Below are 20,696 nucleotides of genomic sequence, written 5' to 3' on the forward strand. Positions count from 1 at the left end.
TTGTCAAACTCATGTTTTTAATACACTTTACAAACTCCACCAAAATATTGTTAAGAGACTAAAAATTTCTGGTGTTTTTTCGACTAATACTGTACAAATGGAAAACCTGGTTATGGGCTGGCCTAGAAGGACTCCTTTTACTTCACCTGTTCCTCCATTTCATGCTCATAGTAAAATGTTTCCTGTGTTGTATGGAGCAACTTAGGCCATACTTCCTAAAGTTCTCCACTATCATCACCCAAAAGTTCCCTTGAAATGATGCAGATAGCCACAGCGCCAACTGTTTTGTTTGTTTTTTTCAATTCTGTATTTGTCCTTTTGACATCTCTTAACCACACAGCCAGATGAATAGCCAAAGTCTGCAATCCTGCTTTTTCAAGCACAGAAAAGTCATATTTCTGCCTCCAATCTCCAGTCTGTAACCACAGTCACCTCCTTATCTGACTCTCACACACCATGCCAGGGTTTTCCCCTGGCCGAAATCCATTCAGGGCCAGGTACTAGACATCTCTTAACAGACCCAAAGCCCACCAGGATTATTCACACTAGCCAATCCTGAGCTGTTTTCCCTGCCCTGGCCTGCCTTGCCTGCACACACCCCCATAAGGGCTCTGGCTTAGGCTTTCCCTTGCTCCTCTCTGCATCCTGACCAAACCTGTTGCTTCCCCACATGGCCCTGTGCGGTGTGCTTCCTCCTTTCAGGAAACACTAATAAAATCTTCTGTGTCCTCCTTCAGTCAGTTGCATAAATTAAAATTTTGCAGGTACAGTTGAGACAGGAGCCACTGCTCAGTCGTCAGACCCAGAATACCAGAATAGTAGGCTCATGTGTGTATCTGTGTGCACGTGTGAAGGTGCATATGACATAGAATTTACCATTCACCATTTTAAGTGTACAGTTCAGTGACATTAATTCCATTCACAGTGTTGCACAACCATCCCCAACATCCATCTCTAAACTTTTTCACCATCCCAAACATAAATTCTACCTGTTAAACAGTAACTCCTCATTATACCCCCCCATCCCAAATCCTGGTATCCACCATTTCACTTTCCGTCTCTGAATTCTGGGTACCTGATATGAGTGGAATCATACAGTCATACAATCATACAATGGTCCTTTTGTACCTGGCTGATTTTATTTAGTGTGCTGTCTTCAGGGTTCATATTGTTCCATGTGTCCGAATTTCATTCCTTTTTGAGACTGAATCATACATACTCCTTTGCATGTATACAGCACGCTTGTTTATCTGTTCACCCGCCATTGGACTCCTGGTTTGTTTCCACATTTTGGCCATTATCAATGACACTGCTGTGAGCGCTGGTATACAAATGTCATTCTCCACATGACAACTGAAAAGAGCTTTCTAAAATCTGTTCAACTCACTTCCCTCCTGAAAACCTTCTATGGTTAATTAAATAACAGTGAGGGCGCCTGGGTGTTAAGTGGCCATCTTCAGCTCAGGTTATGATCCCAGATCGAGTCCCCTATCAGGCTCCCTGCCCTGCTCCCTCTCCCCTTACTTCTTCCCGCCTGCTTATGCTCTCTCTCTCTCTCTCAAATAAATAAATAAAATCTCTAAAACAACAACGAGCAACAATGAGATACCATTACACACCCTGCAGAATAGCTAAAATGAAAAGGATTGACAATTTCACTGTTGGCAAGGATGCAGATAATGGGACACTCACCCAGCGTTAGTGGTAGTATAAAATGATACAACCACTTTGAAAACATGACTGTCTCTACCGAAGTAAAGTATATACTTAACCCGATAGCCCAGAAATCCCATTCCTAGATACTGTTTACTCAAGAAAAAGTAATGCATACAATCACAAAAGACTTATACAAAAATGTCCATAGCAGCTTTATTTATAATAGCCAAAGGGAAAAAACTTAAATGTCCATCAGTAGATGAATGGATAAATAAATTGTGGCGTGTTCATACAATAGCTTACTAGTGTTGAAGAATAATTTTTAAAATCAAGTATAATCATGATTCTCATCTCATTCTCATAAAATAAACATGTCAAAGGTTTTATTTAGCTCTTTAATTAATGAGATCCAGAAAGATATTACAACTGAGTCAAAGGAAAATTTAAAGTACCGCACATATATACTGTAGTTAAATAAGAAATAATGAAATACTTTACAAATAGATGAAAAGCTGGCAGGACTGATGAAATTGACAATAATTAAATGCGTTCCACTGGACACAACTAGTATTTTTCTAGACAAGAACCGTTTTTTGAAAAAACCTTACAGAGTTGTTCTTTATATCAAAGACAATGAAAGGTGTGGAGCCTGCATAGAATCAGATGTCCCTGAGGGTATGCTAGACAACACCTTTTCACTGGACAAGAAGTAATATTTTGGGGACCATTTCTAAGTTTTCATGAATTTTCCCTACACAGTAATAAAGAGAATGAGTCACTGGTACACACAATATATATGAAGCTCACAGACATTATGTTGAGCCAAAAAAGGCAGATATGGAGGAGTATACACTCGGTGATACCAGCTTACGGCTGGGGGCACAGAGAGAGGGGAGGCTCCCCAAGGGAACCTTACCGGGTGCTGGAAATGGTATATACCCTGATTTGGGCGGTGGAGATACATATACATACACATATATGTAAAATTGTTGATTTTACTTAAAATTAGTGAACAAAGCTCTCCCTATCCTACTTGTTCCCAGATCCCTCCAACAATTGCCATTTATCTTTGGGGTGAAGTCCAAACTGAGATCTGGCCCCTGTTTCCTCTCCTGACATCTCTCTGTTGCTCATTTTCCTGACATTTCCTCAAAGGTACCTTACTGTGGTCTTCCCTGTTTCCTGGCCTTTGCCTCCAAATCATACCTCTTATTCATCTCCCAGAGTCTTACCTAATGCTGCCAAGCTGTGTCTGTGTCTCTCCTGGGTGCTCCCAAAACATCCATCAGCATTCCTATCGCTTTTGTCACCAGTGTGCAAGTCTAATGTCCTGTGCGCTCCATGAGAAAGCTCTCAAGAGCTTAGCACAATGCCTGGCACTAGGGAGGGCAGAAGTGTGAAGGACAGGGCACCTGGGTGGCTCAGTTGGTTAAGCGACTGCCTTCGGCTCAGGTCATGATCCTGGAGTCCCTGGATCGAGTCCCGCATCGGGCTCCCTGCTCGGCAGGGAGTCTGCTTCTCCCTCTGACCCTCCCCCCCTCTCATGTGCTCTCTCTCATTCTCTCTCTCTCAAATAAATAAATAAAATCTTTAAAAAAAAAAAAAGAAGTGTGAAGGACAATTTAGTAAAAAGCTAAAGGAAAATTCAGGCAGTGTGTGGCCCAGGCGATTGCAGCCGAGTGTCACCCCTCCTTGAGTTCTGAGACGATCCTACTTATCATGCTGGGTAGTAGTGCCCTTTGAGTCTTAGGAGCTTTCTCTTTTGGTAGATTTTTCATACTTCCTCCTTTGTCTCTATCCTGCTATTTGGCCATTTTTCTATGAAAAACCTGCTCTTGCTTTTTCCCAGCGTGTTTTGTTTGACTGCAGCGTGTTATTTTTGTAGCATTTTAAAAGCGGCAGATTTCACACATAAACACATTTTCAATTTTTCTTAGAGAAGAGAAAGGAAAGAAGGAAGAAAGGGAGGGAGGAAAAGAGAGAAGGAGGGGGGAAGGGAGGGAAGGAAAACAAGTCTGGCATCACAGGGCGCACAGTCCGGCGTGGCAACAATCAGCCCAGCAGCGCGGCTTCTACTCGGGTACTGCACATGTCCCCGGAAGCATCTGAGGTTGCGACCCCTTTTCCCGTCAATGACAATTTACAGTCGCTCGCGCACAGGAGCTCGGGTCGGGCAGAGGCCAGCGTTACAAGGAAGTGGAGGCGAGAATCCGCCGAAGCCTCACAGAGACAGCGGGTAAGAGCCTCAGCTTGGCCTGTGGAAACTGCCACGTCTCAGGCTCCGCTCAACTCCGGGGTCTTTCACTCCCGCCACAGCTCTCGGTCTCCGGAGCCTGTCTTATTTAAAGCCTCCCCAGACACCAAGAAACTCACGGAAAACAAAGATCCCGAGGGTGCCGGAAGCCCGGGGTTTAACCGTGGTCGCGTGACTTCGACTTCCGGACTCTGATTGGGCGTTGGGAACGCCCCGCCCCAGCAGCCCCCCCCCGGGGGCGGGGACAGGGGCCACGGGGCGACGGCACTGGTCGGTTTCCTCAGGAAGCAGCCAATCGGGATCGGCCGGCTTCCGGCGCGAAGTGAGCTAGCGCTCGGCGCGAGGGCTGAGGAGGCGGCGCGGGGAGTTGGGACCCGGGTTTCCGCCGCTGCGAGCGTGCGGGACAGGTGAGTGCGGCGCGCTCGGACTTACGGGCGGACGGGCCCCAGTCCTGGCCCAGCCCAGCCCCGCCCCGCTCCCACGACCCGGCCCCGGGGCCGGAGTGGAAGGCTCGCCGTCTCCTCCGGTGCCCGCCCCGGTCCGGCTAGGCCCGCGGAGCCCTCCTCTGTGGCGGCCAGTAGCCTGGGAGGAGAGCAGGAAAGCACGCGTGTTCGCAGACCCGCAGAGGCCCGGGGGTGGGGCCGGGGTCGCCCCGGGCGTCGGTGGAAGAGCCGGCCCAGCGCCCGTGCTGTGCTTGTTCCTGCGCCCCGCTGCCTGCCGTGATCCCAGCCCAGTGCTCTGGCACTCCCCACCTTCCCCCTGGAGACCAAAACTCTGCGCTCTTCCGGTGCCTTCCGCGGTCACGTGCCGGGCTGCTGTGTTTGGGTGTACGGCGTGCCACGTGCCGGGGACCCGTCATCTTACGAGTGTAGCTCCACAGTACCTCCGCAGAGGGGAGTGCCTGAGGACGGGCTGCACCGCATTGCCCGGGTTCGAATCCCGGCCCTCCCAGTGCTAGCTCAGGGACTGTCCTCTCGTCATTTAAACTCAGTGCCTCGGTTTCCTTCCGTCGTACGGGGGAATCTTCCACATCCTGGAGGTCCTGTTAGGATTAAATGGCTTAATATATGCAATAATGCTTCAAAGAGTACTTGGCACGTAGTAAGGGCCTGTTACCACCATTACCCGGAGAAGTTGGTAACGTTGTCCTGATTTTTGACAAGGAGAGTCTGAAGCCCCAGGAGATTGTGCCTGTGTTGGAAGAGCTGCCTGACTCCGAGGCATCTTCCACACCAGACTTCCTCCCATACCCTTCACCTGCCCTCAGGTTCCTCAGCACTTCGGACATTCAATGGCCTGAGATGGAGCAGCCACCCTACAGCTCCTGGTGCCACCAATGTAGATAGGTAGCATTGTTGTGTCCCTGCCAAGGTTAAGGGGCAGTAATGGCAGAGACTGGTGTAGAGGTCGGAAATTGGGAAGGAAGGAAGGCAGAAGTATTGCATATGGGGAATATGTAAATAGAACTAAACTGAACCAACATTTTGTTAGCAAGGCTGCAAGACTGGCTTACAGTCTACTAGGAGGGGACGGAAGTTCTGGGTCTTGAGTTCTTTTCAGTGCCAGTCACCATGATAGCCACCATATACGTTCTGTTTCTACTCCACTAACTGGAAGACGTAGTTACTGCCTTCATTTTACTGATAAGGAAACCCAGAGTTTACAAACTGGGCAAAGCCCGTAGTGTTAGATGTGTAGTGAAAGACCAATACGCAGAGAAATCATATGCATCCACTTTGGGATAGTCAGTACTATCTATGAGGGAGGGGGAAGAGAAGGAGATCAGAGGAGTGAGTGGGATTTTAAATACATCTGAAACATTTTATACCTTTGAAAGAGAGTAGGACAGAATTTGACTTCTTAAATTTGGTTGGTGAGTACATGGGTATCATTTTTTTGTATGTTTGAAATATTTAAAATTAAATATATGCTATATTAAAATTAAATATATTAATACTAATTTTAACTAAATATACACTTATTCTAACATACAATACCTATTCTGTGTATATACTTTTATATACTTCCTTTTAAGGGAAGAAAGGATAGAACAAAGAGGCCCAAAGTAATTTAATTGCAAAGTACTGGGGAACTAAATGCTAAAAACCCCGGTGGTTCGCCGTTGCCAGGAGCATGTCTTTAAGCAGTCTCCTTGTCCAAGCACCTGCTCTTCTACCTCAGACTTGGCACAGATAGGCATGGACTACCCTTCACACCTCCACCCTGTCTGGAAGCTTTGACCTGTCCTTCAAGATCCAATTCAGTGTTCTTTTGAAAGCTTCTCTATGATTTTCCTGAGTTTTTCCTTCACCTGGGAAGCTATAGACTGGCCCCCACCTCCACACTGGCCCATTTTGTTTTTTAAATTGAAGTATAGTTGATACACAATGTTGCCTTCGTTTCCCATGTACAACAGAGTGATTGGACAACTCTAGTCTTTCTGCGGTGCTCCCTGCAAGTATAGCCACCACCCGTCACCACCCAAAGCTACTCCCGTACCACTGACTCTGTTCCCTGCACTCTACCTCTCCTCCCCGTGACTTATGCATTCCGTAACTAGAAGCCTATACCTCCCACTCCCCTTCACCCATTTTGCCCGTCCCCTGACCCCTCCTCTTTGGCAACCATCAGTTTGTTCTCTGTATTTATGGGTCTGTTTCTGTGGGAAGTCATAGACTTTGAAGAAGAGACTTTTTTTGTGGGACTTACTTCAGTGAGTTGTAATTATTTGTTGACATGTCCATTTCCTGCCAGCCTAGAAGTAATTCTGTCTTGCCCGTCTCTACTCCAGTTCCCAGCATGGTGCCTGGCACAGAGTGAAAAATACACGCTGAAGTCAGCTTGTGAAAGGTCTTGGGGTTATGACGTATGGACTTTGTTCTCTAGAATTGCAAGGAACTATTGAATTTACTTTGTTTAGAAATTCCTGTATTTGGGGCTCCTGGGTGGCTCAGTCGTTAAGTGTCTGCCTTCAGCTCAGGTCATGATCCCGGGGTCCTGGGATCGAGCCCCGCATCGGGCTCCCTGCTCGGCGGGAAGCCTGCTTCTCCCTCTCCCACTCCCCCTGCTTGTGTTCCCTCTCTCGCTGTGCCTCTCTGTCAAATAAATAAATAAAATCTTTAAAAAAAAAAAAATTCCTATATCTTAATGAAACCCATTCACAATATCAAGGAAAATATTGCACCCATAATCCTGTCTTTCAACCACATCAGCTATTTTCCTATGTCATGAGTCCTTTCCAAATTTTAGCTGTACAGATTTCTTAGCTGTAAACCTAATGCACTCATTATTTACTCTTTTGTTTTTCCAATATTAAATTATTCCATGTAGCTACTCAGTCTTCATGGTTGTCGTTTATCTTATAAATTATCACAGTATTGCACTCTCTTTGGTTTAATAGGTATGCAGTGTTGCTTCATGCTATTAATTATTAGAAAAGAAAACATTTTTTCGTCAGTTTGTGTATTCTGGTGAACAGTGTGTTTATACTCTCTGATCATTTGTTTGTGGGAATTTGGGTGTTCTTTGTATGTTTTTAATACTAATTCTTTCTTTGTTTTTGCTAACTTTTGTTTCTCAAAGAAATTTTTTTAAAAGATTTTATTTATTTTAGAGAGAAAGAGCTCATGCATGGCAGGGAGGGGGAAAGGGAGGAGGGTGGAGAGAATCCCAAGCAGACTCCGAGCTGACCGCAGAGCCTGATTTGGGGCTTGATCTCATGACCCTGAGATCACGACCTGAGCTGAAACCAAGAGTCAGATCCTTAACTGCTTAACCGCTGAAACCAAGAGTCAGATCCTTAACTGCTTAACCGCTTAACCAACTGAGCCACCCAGTGCCCCTCTCAAAGAAATTTTTAGAGAAAGAAGATACGTAGTATCTTAGGAAGTACATAGTATATATATATATATATATATATATATATGTATATATATATATACAATTTAAAGAATAATTATTTAAAAATTACAAAGTTTAAAAAATTATAAAGTTTATACATTAAAATTATATAAACATAAAGATGATTATAAAATTATAATTACACATAACCATCAAACAGATCAAGAAATAGGATATTACTGGTGCCCCTGGAGTGTGGCTTCTCTCATAACCTGCTCCCCACACTAGAGAAAGCTATTCTGATTTTTGTGATTATTTCGTCTTCATAGTTTACCTTATGTATGCATCTATAAGTAATGTAGTTCAGTTTGAGATCTATAGTTTATGTATTCTACTTTCTCTTGTTTGGTTCTACAATGTTTGTGAGATTCTTCCATATTGTGGATACAGGTTTTTTTAAATTTTTAAAATAATTTTTAATAAAAATTTGTGTTATTCCTGTAGAATATTCCTTTGTGTGATTGTGCCACAGTATCCATCCTGGGTTTTTTTGGGGTATTTTGTTTGTTTATTTTTATCCATCCTGCTTTTGATGGCATTTGGATTGTCTTCAGGTTTTGGCTGTTGAATGTTCTTGTACATATGTCCTGGTGCACATGTTCGTAAGTTTGTGTATGTAACTCAGAGAACTACTGGGCCAAAGAGTATGTGTACCTTTTACTTCCTATGCAGGCCAAATTGTTTTCAAAAGTGGTTGCACTCCCTCCCACCAGCGTGTGAGACTTTCCCTTGCTCCACATTCTTGCTAATATTTGATATTGTGTTGTAATTTTTGCCTATTTAGTAAGTATATGTATAGTAGTATTTTCTTGTGGTTTTAGTTCCCTGGATTATTGGTGAAGTTGAGCACCATGTTATGTTTATGGACTGCTTCCTTATTTTTAAAGTATCTGTTCAAGTTTTCTGTCTTTCTTAGCTGTATTGCCTTTATCTCATTATTTTGTAGGAATTGTTTAAACACCCCATACACTAATTATTTGCCAGTTATATATATTGCAAATGTCGTCTCTGCGGCTTTTTAACATAGATTTAATATATTGTAGTCTACCATTTTTAAACATCTTTTATTGTGAAATGTCATAGAGAAAAGTGCAAAAAACATCTGTATAAGTTGTGCAGGAATGAGTTAACTTAGTAGGCCTGAGACTTATCTTTAGAGTGACCTACTTGCAAGATTGGTTCTTGGCTGGTCAATGGGAATTTGGCTTTTGAAACCTTTCCTAAGCCAATATGGTTGTTTTGCCCACCTGGGACACTAACATCTGCTTTCATTCTGAGAGTCCAAATTTTTAGTGGGCAGAGGGTTCCTTTGTGACCAGTCCCCAGTAAAAACCCTAGATTTTGAGTCTCTGATAGGTTTCCTGGGGCAGAAATGGTGCATCTTCCCTGAGAGAGAGTGTGCTCTCATGGGAGTTAGAGAGCAGAGTCCTACAAGCTCTGCCTGATAGGTCTTTTCCCCTTGCTGATCTGGCTGTGTGTCCCTGTTGCTATAGAAAATCTTAGCTGTGAGTAGTACTTACTATATGCTGAGTCCTGTAAGTTGTTCCAGTGAATCACCGAACGTGAGGGGGTAGTCTCTGGGGCCCCCGAAATAGCTTAATGACATATTTGACAAAGCAAATACCCCTGTACCTATGTCTCAGGTAAGAAATAGCAAGCACATAGCTAACACCCTCAGAGGCCCCATGTCTGCCCCGTCTCATCCTCTACCCCAAAAACAACCATTATCCTGACTTTTGTGTAATCATTACCTTGCTTTTCTTTATATTCAGTTGTCTCAAAAGTCTTGCTGTTTTAGGCTATTTGACACATAAAAGATTCTTAAATTAAAATGTAATTCAATTTTACAGTCTTTTTCTTTTTTTGTTAGTGCTTTTTGTATCTTATCTGAGAAATCTCTTAGAAGTTATGAAGTTATTCTATATTATTCTCCAGAAACTTTATTGTTTTTTTTTTTAAAGATTTTATTTATTTGAGAGAGAGACAAAGAGTGTGCACGCATGGGGAGAGGGGCAGAGGGAGAGGGACAAGTAGACTCCTGGGTGAGCAGGGAGCCGGACATAGGGCTTGATCCCAGAGTGCTGGGATCGTGACCTGAGCCAAAGGCAGACATTTAACTGACTGAGCCACTCAGGTGCCCCCAGAAACTTTATTGCTTTGCCCTTTACATTTAGATCTGCAGTTCACTTGAAAGTGATTTATGTGTATGGAGTGAATGAAGTAGAGTTTAAACTTCATTTCTTTTCCATGTAGGTATCCAGGGTCCCAGCACCAGCTACCAAAAAGACTCATTCTCTAGTGTTCTGCAGTGATAAATGTCATAAATTGTTATAAATTATCTGTGTATGGGTTTGTTTCTGGATCCTTTTACTCTTCCACTGGTCTTCCTGCCTGTCCTTACATCATCACCACTATTTTTTTTTTTTTTTTTTTTTTTTTGAGAGAGAGTGAACAAGCACATGCAAGCAGGGGGGACAGGCAAAGGGAGAGGGAGAGAGAGAATCTCAAGCAGACTCCATGCTCAGTGCAGAGCCCAACGTGGGTCTCAGTCTCACGACCCTGAGATAATGACCAGAGCCGAAATCAAGAGTTGGACACACAACTGACTAAGCTACCCAGGCACCCCATCACTGCTATGGTTTTAAAGAAGTTTTTTATTAGTCTTTTATGTGTCTGGCAGAGCAAGTCTTAACCATAGATATTTCCCTTAAGTGGTTATAAGGCTATCAGGTTTTCTGGTTCTTTTTTTTTTTTTTAAGGTTTTATTTATTTGAGAGAGACTGAGAGAAAGAGAGCACAGAGGGAGAGTGAGAAGGAGAAGTAGACTCCCCGCTGAGCAAGGAGCCCGATGCGGGGCTCGATCCTGGAACTCCAGGATCATGACCTGAGCCAAAGACAGACACTTAACCAACAGAGCCACCCAGGCGCCCCTTCTGTTTCTTTTTGAGTGACTTTTGATAAGTTAATTCTTTTTTTAAAGATTTTATTTATTTATGTGATAGAGAGAGACACACAGCGAGAGAGGGAACACAAGCAAGGGGAGTGGGAGAGGGAGAAGCAGGCTTCCCGCAGAGCAGAGAGCCTGATGCGGGGCTCGATTCCAGGACCCTGGGATCATGACCTGAGCCGAAGGCAGACACTTAACGACTGAGCCACCCAGGCGCCCCGATAAGTTAATTTTTAAAGAAGTTTGTCCATTTCATCTAAATTTTAAAGTTTATTGGCACATTGTTGTTCAGGATCTATTACGATATTTTAATGTCTATGGTATATATAGTTAAGTCTCTTCTTTCAGTCCTGTTAACTGATTTGTGTCTTTTCTCTTGTTTTTGGTAAGTCTTTTCACAGAACAAACTTTAGCTTATTGATCCTCTCTATCATTTGTTTATTATTTTTAGTTGTTTATAACTTTCTCCTTTCTATTCTCATCAGGCTTAGTTTGTGTTACATTTTCTAAGTATTTAAGATAGATGCTTTCTGCTCATTAATTTTCTGCCTTCTTTTCTAACAATTATGGCTGTACATTTCCTGGTCACTACCTCTTCAATTGCATATCACATTTTTATATGCGGACTTTCATTATGTTCAGTTCCAAATATATTCCAGTACCCATTGTGATATCTTATTGGACGCACAGTTTATTTATAAGTGTATTTATTTCTAAACATGGAGATTTCCTATATTTTTTTTCTTTTACTTTGCAAAATTAAAAATCTTTGGAAAAGTTGCAGGATTAGTACAGTAATCTATCTTTTTTTTTTTTTTAAGATTATTTCTTTACTTGAGGAGAGGGAAGAGGGAGTGGGGGCAAGGGGAGCAGCAGGGGGACGCCGAACTGAACGTAGGGTCTGAAGCAGAGCTCGATCTCAGGACCCTGAGATCATGACCTGAGCCGAAACCAAGACTTGGACGCTTAACCAACTGAGGCACCCAGGCGCCCCATGATCTATGTACTTAAGTGTATTTACATTCATAAAAATAGTTCATATATTACGTTGCAAGGAAAAAATTAGTAATTTCCATAAAGTAGAAATGTTACAAACAGTCCTTATCATCATACAACAAAACTAGAAATTTATTTTTTTTTTTAAAGATTTTATTTATTTATTTATTTGAGAGAGAGAGAGAAACAGCATGAGAGGGGAGAGGGTCAGAGGGAGAAGCAGGCTCCCCGCTGAGCTGGGAGCCCGATGTGGGACTCGATCCCAGGACTTCCGGGACCATGACCTGAGCCGAAGGCAGTCGCTTAACCAACTGAGCCACCCAGGCGCCCAACAAAACTAGAAATTTAAAATGAAATTTTAAAAAAGCAAAAGTCTTGTCCATATGGAAAATTAAACCCTCAATTAAGGAACTATTGGATACAAGGAACTACAAATTGAAATAAAGGATTCCTTAAAATTAATTAAATGAAAACACAACATCAGATTCTGTAAGATACATATAAAGTAGTGGTTGGGGGGAAGTTTGTCGTCTTACACACATTGTCAATTTAGGAAGGAAAATAAATGAAATAAATTCCAAACTTAGAAAGTTAGAAAAAGAACAAAAGAAAGCACAAGAGAATAAAAAACAGTAAAGATTAAAGCAGAGATTAATGAGATGGAGAACAGAGAAACATCTGATTAAGAAATCACAATCTTAGATCTTAAACTATTTAACAAACCCGGTAAGCTAATAGCTAAGTTAAGAACATTGGGAGAAATCACAAATACAAAATAACAAATGACAAGTGGAAAAAAAATTTTAATGATATTAATTTGCATACTTCTGTGTTAAATGATTTTGAAAATTCAAATGAAATGGAAAATTATTTAGGAAAATATAATTTACCAATATTGACGCCAAAAAAGATTGGAAGTTAAATAACTCAATTTTCATAGAATAAGGTTATGAAAGAACTGTCCCATTGGACATAAAAAAAACACTAGATCTAAATGGTTTCATAGAGAAATTCTATTGAAAATTTTTTGAGTCCACATAATCCCAGTGCTAAGTACATTGTTTCAGAGCATAGGAAATGAAGGAAAACTTCCAAATTCTTTTTTTATTAGTTAACTTTGTATTCTTACTATTGTTGGTTTAGTCATCTGTCTTGAGTTGTTGAAGGACTAAAGTGAAATAAAATTTCACCAAAACTTTCAGTCTTCTAGATGTCTTTGGGTTTTGTGTGTTTTAAAGCAGTTTTATTGATCTGCAATAAACTGCATATGTGTAGAGTGTACAATTTTTTGCAGGTGTGTGGTGGGGGCTGTGCAGAGGGAGAGGGAGAGAATCCCAAGCTGACTCCATGCTAACCATGGAGCCTGACGTGGGGCTCAGTCCCATGACCCAGAGATCATGACCTGAGCCAAAGTCAAGAGTCAGTTGCTCAACCAACTGAGCCATCCAGGTGCCCCTGTAAAGTGTACAGTTTGATCAGTTTTGACAGGAGATATCATCACCACAATCAGGTTCATTAACATATTCATCTCTCCCAAAAGTTTCCTCATGCCCCTTTGTCTTGCCTCCTTTCTACTCCCCTTCCCCTAGTCCAGAATGAAGAACTCCTATAGTTCCTTAAAACAAATAACAACCCAATTAAAAGTGAGCAAAGGATTTGAATGGACATTTTGTCAAAGAAGATACACAGATTACCAAAAAGCACATGAAAAGATGCTCAACATCACAAATTCATTAGAGAAATGCAAATTGAAAACACAAGATATCATCTCACACTTGTTAGGATGGTTACTATAAAAAACAAAACAAAACAGAGAACAACAAGTGTTGGTGAGGATGTGGAGAAATTGTGCGCTGGTGGGAATGTAGAATGGTGCAGCCGCTGTTGAACGTAGTATGGCTATTCCTCAAAAATTAAAAATAATAGAATTACTGTAGGATCCAGGAATTCCACTTCTGGGTATAGACCCAAAAGAATTGAAAGCAGGGTTTCAAAGATAATTTGTACACACATGTTCACAGCAGCATTATTCACAATAACCAAAAAGTGGAAGCAACCCAAATGCCCATGGACAGAAGAATGGATAAACAAAATGTGTTAGATCCATACAATGGAATATCACTAAGCTTTAAAAAGGAAGGAAATCCTGACACATGCTACAGCCATGAATAAACCTTGAAGACAATATACTAAGTGAAACAAGCCAGTCACAAAAAGACAAATACTGTATGGGTCCACTAAAGTAGTCAAATCCATAGAAACAGAAAGAATGGTGATTGTCAGGGGCTGGGGAGAGGGGAAGTGGAGAGTTACTGTTTAACAGGTACAGAGTTTCAGTTTTGCAAGATGAAAAAGTTCTGGCAATTGGTTGCACGACAATGTGAATATACTTTATTCTGCTGAACCGTATGCTTAAAAATGATTAAGATGGTAACTTTTATATTACATGTATTTTAGCACAATTAAAAATATAAAAGGATACAGGAGCCAGCTTTAAGGAGCTCCATTCCCACTAATCAAATATGAAAGCATTTGAGCATGAAAATAATGACAGTAATGGATTACAGCCCACCAAATATGTTAAGAATCCTTACTGATAAAAAGCAAATAGGGGAGAAGGGAAAGTTCTTTACAGTTTTATGCCAGCTACTGAATCATGGTGCCAACTACAAAGAATGATGGATGGGGTTATGAAAACCATCATTACACAGTCCTGCTGTTTACAATCATACTATTATTTCTTCAGGCATGAATCATCAATGGATACTAAAACAGTTACTTTTTCCAATTATCTTTTTATTATTGATTTCTGGCATAATTACATTTGGTTGGAGAACCTCTTGGGACTTCAATCCTTTGAAATTGTTGAGACTTGCCTTATGGCCTAGTACATGGTCAGCTTCTGTGAGCGTCTATTCTTGAAAAGAATGCACATTTTGTGGTTGTAAAGGTTGTGTTATTCAGATCTTCTGGGTTGTTACTGATTAGTTACTTGTTCTATCAATTACTGAGAGCTAATTTTAATTCTATAATTATAGTCTTTTTCTGTTTCTTATATTTCTATCAGTTTTTGCTTCATGTACTTTGCAGTTACTTTATGGGCCATACAGATTTAAAGTTGTTATATCTTTCTAGTGAATTGAATTCTTTATCATTATACAGTGACCCTCTTTACCTCTAGTACGGTTTTTTGTCTTAAGATCTATTTTGTCTGATATTAATATAGCAATCTCAGCTTTCTTCTGGTGAGTTTTTACATATATTTTTCATCTTTCAACCTTCCTATACACCTAGTGTTTTAGACATGTCTCTAACAAACAGCAAATGTAATAGTTAGATTTCATTTTCTAAGTTCAGATTGATAATCTTTTCAGCCAAAGTAATTGGTCAGTTTCTATTTATTGTAACTAACAAATACTTGGATTTAAATCTACTACTAACTTATTTTGTACTTTGTATTATATTTTTCCTTTTCTCTCCTTTTTTATAGCTTTTCTTAAAGACTTTTATTTGAGAGGGAGAGAGCGTGTGAGCAGGGGGAAAGGCAGAGGGAGAGGGAGAGAATCTCAAGTAGACTCCCCGCTGAGCATGGAGTCCAAGGCGGGTCTCCATTCCACCACCCTGAGATCATGACCTGAGCTGAAATCAAGAGTTTTAAGTTAATCTATTTTTATTCTTCAGTGGTTACCTAGAAAGTGCAGCATGCATATTTGTCCTCTCAAAGTCTAAAGCTAAACAACACCATACACCCCTCACAACACAGAGGCCTTGGAACACATTAACTTTCTTTACCCTACTTATGTGTCATTACTGTTGAGTATTTTAATTATTTATTTTAGCCCTGCAAGACATTATTGTTACTTTGTGCAGTCAGGGCTTTCATAGATTTAGCCACATATTTGCCACTTTCTTGACTTCTTCAGTCCAGCTATCATCTGAGAACTTCCAGGTAGGCTCACTTTTCTACTACCTTAAGTACCTCCTTCAGAATCTCATTTAATGAGAGTCGCTGGTGGCAAACTGCTGGTTTTGATGATCTGAAAATGTTTTTATTTCACCTTGATTTTTTTATAACAACTTCGAGATGTAATTCACAAAACGTGAAATTCACCCATTTAAAGAGTACAACTCAGTGGCTCTTATTATATTCATAGACTTGTGTAACCATTGTCACGGTTGATTTCAGAATATTTTCCTCAACCCAAAGAGAACCTTCACACCCCTTGCCATCACCCCCAATCTGATCACCACCCCCACCCCCAGGCAATCACTAACCTACTTCCTTTATACAGCTTTGCTTATTCTGCACATTTCATATAAATAGAATCATACCATATGTGGGTTTTTGTGATTGGCTTCTTTCCCTTAGCGTAGTATGTCAAGGTTCATCATTATTGTAGCATGAATCAGTACTATATTCCTTCGTATGACCAAATAATATTTCATCACAGGGATACACATGTTTTATTTTTCCATTTGTCAGTGGATGGCCATTTGGGTTGTTTCTCCTTTTTGGCTATTATGAATAATGCCTCTGTGAACATTCAGGTACAAGTATTTGTTTGAATCCATGTTTTCCGTTCTTTTGAGTATATATCTAGGAGTGAAATCACTCTCTGTTTAATCTTTTGAAGTACTGCCAGACTTTTCCAACACAGCTGCACCATTTTATCCTCTCAACAGCAGTGTATGAGGGTTCCAATTTCTCTGCATCCTCAACACTTATTATCTGTTGCTTTTGTTATAGTCAGTTTTAAAAGTAACAGCTTTACTGAGATGTAATTCATATTTCACAAAATTCATCCTTTTAAAGAATATGGTTCAGTCTCAATTTTTGAAGGATATTTTTGCTGGGAAAAGAGGTCTAGGTTATTTTCTGTCAGCACATGGAAAATATCATTCTACTGTCTTCTGATTTTCATTTTTGCTGAAGAGATCAATTTTCTATTCAAATGTTGTACAATGATATATTTTGGTGTGGATTTCTTTTTTATCTATCCTGCTCAGAATTTGTTTGCTTTCTTGAATCTGAAGATTCGTGTCTTTGATTCTGGAAACATCCCAGCTGTTACCTTTTTAAGTATTAGTTCTACACCAGTTTCTCCTCTTTCTGGAACTAGATTTCTGTTTAATTTCTGTTACAGTTTCTTACTCTATCTTCCATGTCTTCTAACTTCTCATATTTTCCATCTGTTTTCTTTATCTGTGTAAGCATTTATTAAGTCAGAAGCCATGAAGGATCTTAGATTTTGCCCTTCTTTTAAACTAGCAAGTTAGCCTGTCACAGGTTTTTATACACACATATATGTACATTTACATAGTACTGACAAGATCCAAGACCCCTGGATCAGAGATACAGACAATTTATTACAGCAAGCACAGCCAGCAATATCTTGCATCAGTTCCCCATGCCCTAATTCCCACAGGGTGAGGTGATGAGGGCAAGGTGATACCTGTGCATGCATACAGCTTAGTGCATCACAGAAAAGGAACTCCAAAATTTAGAGACTCCGAGCACTTAAGGGTTGCTGACGCACTGCACATCCTTCCCTCCAGAGAGATTACTCGTTACCCTAGGATGTAGGCACATCTGCCCTGGGTGAGATGGGGAAGGTGTCTTAAGGTTTATTACCCTGAAATGTAAGGAAATGTCTCCAGGGAGAGAAAGGAGATGGCTTTGTCTTTACTACTGTGGGATGTCTCTGGGGAGGTATGACTCCAGATCTGTCTTTGAGGGACACGCTATGTCTAGCTGCCAAAGATTTAACATGTCCTTTGCCCAAAAGGCTTGGACTATGTAGGAATGTGAGAAATCCCTGGAGACGGATCCTGGACACTTGCTTCTGATTTTCCCTCCCATTTACTAATTATCTCTTCAGTTGTGTGTAATGTACTGGTAAATCCATTCATTGAATTCTTAATTTTGGTTATTGTATTTTTCATTTTTAGAAGTTCTTTTGGCAAGATCATTTTTATAGTTTTCTGTTTACTGCAGATACTTTCAAGCTCGTTTTTGATTTTTCTAAACACAGTAAGTTTAATTACTTCAAACTTTTATGCCTAATACTGTTCGACTGTTTCTCTATTACAACTAGTTCTCATTCTTGGTGCCTTGTTTCCTTGTGTACTTGGCTATTTTTGTCTGTGTTTGCTACACGTTGTCTTGAAAAATTATTTATGGAAATTATTTAAGCCCTAAGATAAAGGTATATTTCTCCAGGGACATTTTTGCATTTGCTTCTGCCAGGTGCTTTGGAGTTAGGATCACTTTAATCTAAATTCATGACTTGAAGTTTTAAGGAATTATTCAGGTCTAAAAATTGATTTGAAAATATTCTTGGGCCTGTGGTCTCAGGGTCTGTCCCACTTAGTCCCTCAGCAACTGGTAACTTCCCTTTGCTTGCAGACGCCAGGGATAGAAATGGGGTTTAATTTTGGTTTACATTTTCCCAAATCATATAGCCATTGGGGGTGCTGGTTTTATAGGGGAACATTTCCCACACTGGTTAGGCCTTAATTCTCATTTTGTCCTTCTTTTCCCTCCAAGGCTATCAAAATTGATATCTAGATTCTCAGGATTAGACATCTGTCTTAGGACAAAAGCAATTTCAGTGTTTCCATAACTCTCTGGTTGCCCACTTTCATTTAGATTTTGGCCTGATAATTTTTTTAACTTCTTGTCAGAGATTTGATGTATTTAATAATTCCTTTTTTTTTTTAACCCAACAGTAATCTAGAGCAACTATCAACAAACCTTTTCTATAAAGGGCCAGATAATAAATAGTTTAGGCTTTGCAGACCAGATAGTCTCTGTCATAACTACCCAACTCTGGTGTTAAAGCAGCCATAGGTAGTATGTGAGCAAATAAGCAGGGTTGTGTTTCAGTAAAACATTGCTCACGAAAACTGGCTGCAGGCCAGATTTGGCCCATGAGTCGTAGTTTGCCAGCTCCTGATCTCGAATATATTGCTTGCTGAACACCCCAGTAATGCTTGTTAAATACTAATTATTTTCCCTATCTTGTTATGTTTCTCTCACCACACATTAAACATTATGTTTTGGAGACTAGATTTTTCTTTTTTAAAGATGCATACCATGCCATTTAAATTACTGTTATATTTAACATAATTGTATTTCCCAATGTTATTTCGTCTTGTGCTTTTGTCAGATGAACTTTAGAAGCATTTTTGTTGAGTTTTGTGCAGTGTTCTTGTGGTGTTTTCATTGGAATTTTGTTAAACTCGTGAATTAATTTATGAAAAACTGTTATCTTAATGATATTTAAAACTTTCATTGAAGAATATGAAACATTTGTCTATGAAATATTTTTCCAAACTTTTCTTTATTTCTCCCAGTAATATTTGGTCATTTTCTTTATATCATGAAGATGTATGTCTTTTGTTAGGTTAATTGGTAGTTTAATACTTTTCATTGCTATTGTTAACTGAATGCTTTTTAAAAATTGTATTTTCTAGTTAGTTATTACCACTACACGAGAATGCACTTGACTTCTGTGGATTTCTGTTTATCTTTTATTTAACCACTTTGCTGAAGTTTTAATTATCTATTGTTATGACTGATTTCCTTTGGATTGTGTTGGTATATAATCATATTGTCTGCATGTAATGATACTCTCATCTCTTCTTTTCTAGTATTTTCCTTTTTGAATATTTTTGTATTGGCAAAAATGTCCAATATGAGAGTGAAAATAAGAGAATAGCCTTGTTTTTTGCCCCTGTTTTTATTGGATTCACCCCTACTGTAAAATATAAGATATTACATTGGGCCTTAATTTTAACTTCTGTGTTTTAGTCTATCTGTTAGAAATAGTTTGAGTTTTATCAGATGGCTTTTCAAAAATGCATTGGTAGTACATACTGTATAATTCTCTATATATGAATAAAGAAGTTCAAGAAGAGGCAAAACTAATCATTGGTAATAGAGTCAGATAGTGGTTACATCTGGGGTATATTAACTGGGAAAGGGAACAAGAAAGCATACTGAGATGTTAGAAATGTTCTATACTATGATTTGAATGTTGTTTATATAGTTGAATATATAAGTACAACTATATTGAGACGTACATTTAAGTTCAGTGCACTTGACTGCATATGTGTTTTACCCCACTAGAAATGTATTTTTAAAATCTGTTCATCTGATCATACTGATTTTTATTAAGTAAACTGTTAAGATGACATATCATATTAATGGTTTTACTTAATGTTAAACCAGCTTTACATTTCTGAGATAAGCCATAGTTGATCACAGTTAAAGTTCTTTTGAGGGGTGCCTGGTTGGCGCAGTTGGTTAAGCACCTGACTCTTGGTTTCAGCTCAGGTCATGATCTCAGGGTCGTGAGATTGAGCCCCGCATCAGGCTCCACGCTCAGAGCTGAGTCTGCTTGAGTTTCTCTCTCCCTCTCTCTCTGCCCCTTCCTCCCCTGTGCACATGTGTATGTTCTTTCTCGCATTCTCTCTCTCTCAAATAAATAAATAAATCTTTAAAATAATAAAGTCCTTTTGAGCCATCCTTTCTATATTCTTTAAAATTGTTTTTATTCTTTCATTTAATAAGTATTAGTTAAGTACTAGGTACTTAGAGACACTATGGATTATAAAACCAATAATGGGGATGCCTGGGTGGCTCAGTTGGTTAGGCGTCTGCCTTCGGCTCAAGTCGTGGTCCTGGGGTCTTGGGATTGAGTCCCATATCGGGCTCCCTGCTCGGCGGGGAGCCTGCTTCTCCCTCTGCCTGCCACTCCCCCTGCTTGCGCGCACTCTCTCTTTCTCTCTGACAAATAAATAAATAAAATCTTAAAAAAAATAAATAATGGCCCAATCTGCATAGCACTTACAATCTAGTAGAAGAAATAACCAATCAAATAATTACAAAAATGAATGTAGAGTTAAAACTACGATAAGAACTGCAATTGAGAAGTATTT

General features: G+C 40.0%; 1 protein-coding gene across 1 annotated transcript in view; it reads left to right on the forward strand.

The window, feature by feature from the left end:
- Nucleotides 1–4,209: 4,209 nt before the first annotated feature.
- BLM (BLM RecQ like helicase) overlaps nucleotides 4,210–20,696 on the forward strand; it is an 88,771-nt gene continuing 72,284 nt past the window's right edge. Inside the window, exon 1 of the mRNA XM_078078852.1 lies at nucleotides 4,210–4,317. The gene's annotated coding sequence lies outside the window, so the exon portion shown is untranslated. The remainder of the gene's footprint in view (nucleotides 4,318–20,696) is intronic.

Source organism: Halichoerus grypus, chromosome 8, assembly GCF_964656455.1.
Source record: "Halichoerus grypus chromosome 8, mHalGry1.hap1.1, whole genome shotgun sequence".
In the NCBI taxonomy this organism is placed as follows: Eukaryota; Metazoa; Chordata; class Mammalia; order Carnivora; family Phocidae; genus Halichoerus; species Halichoerus grypus.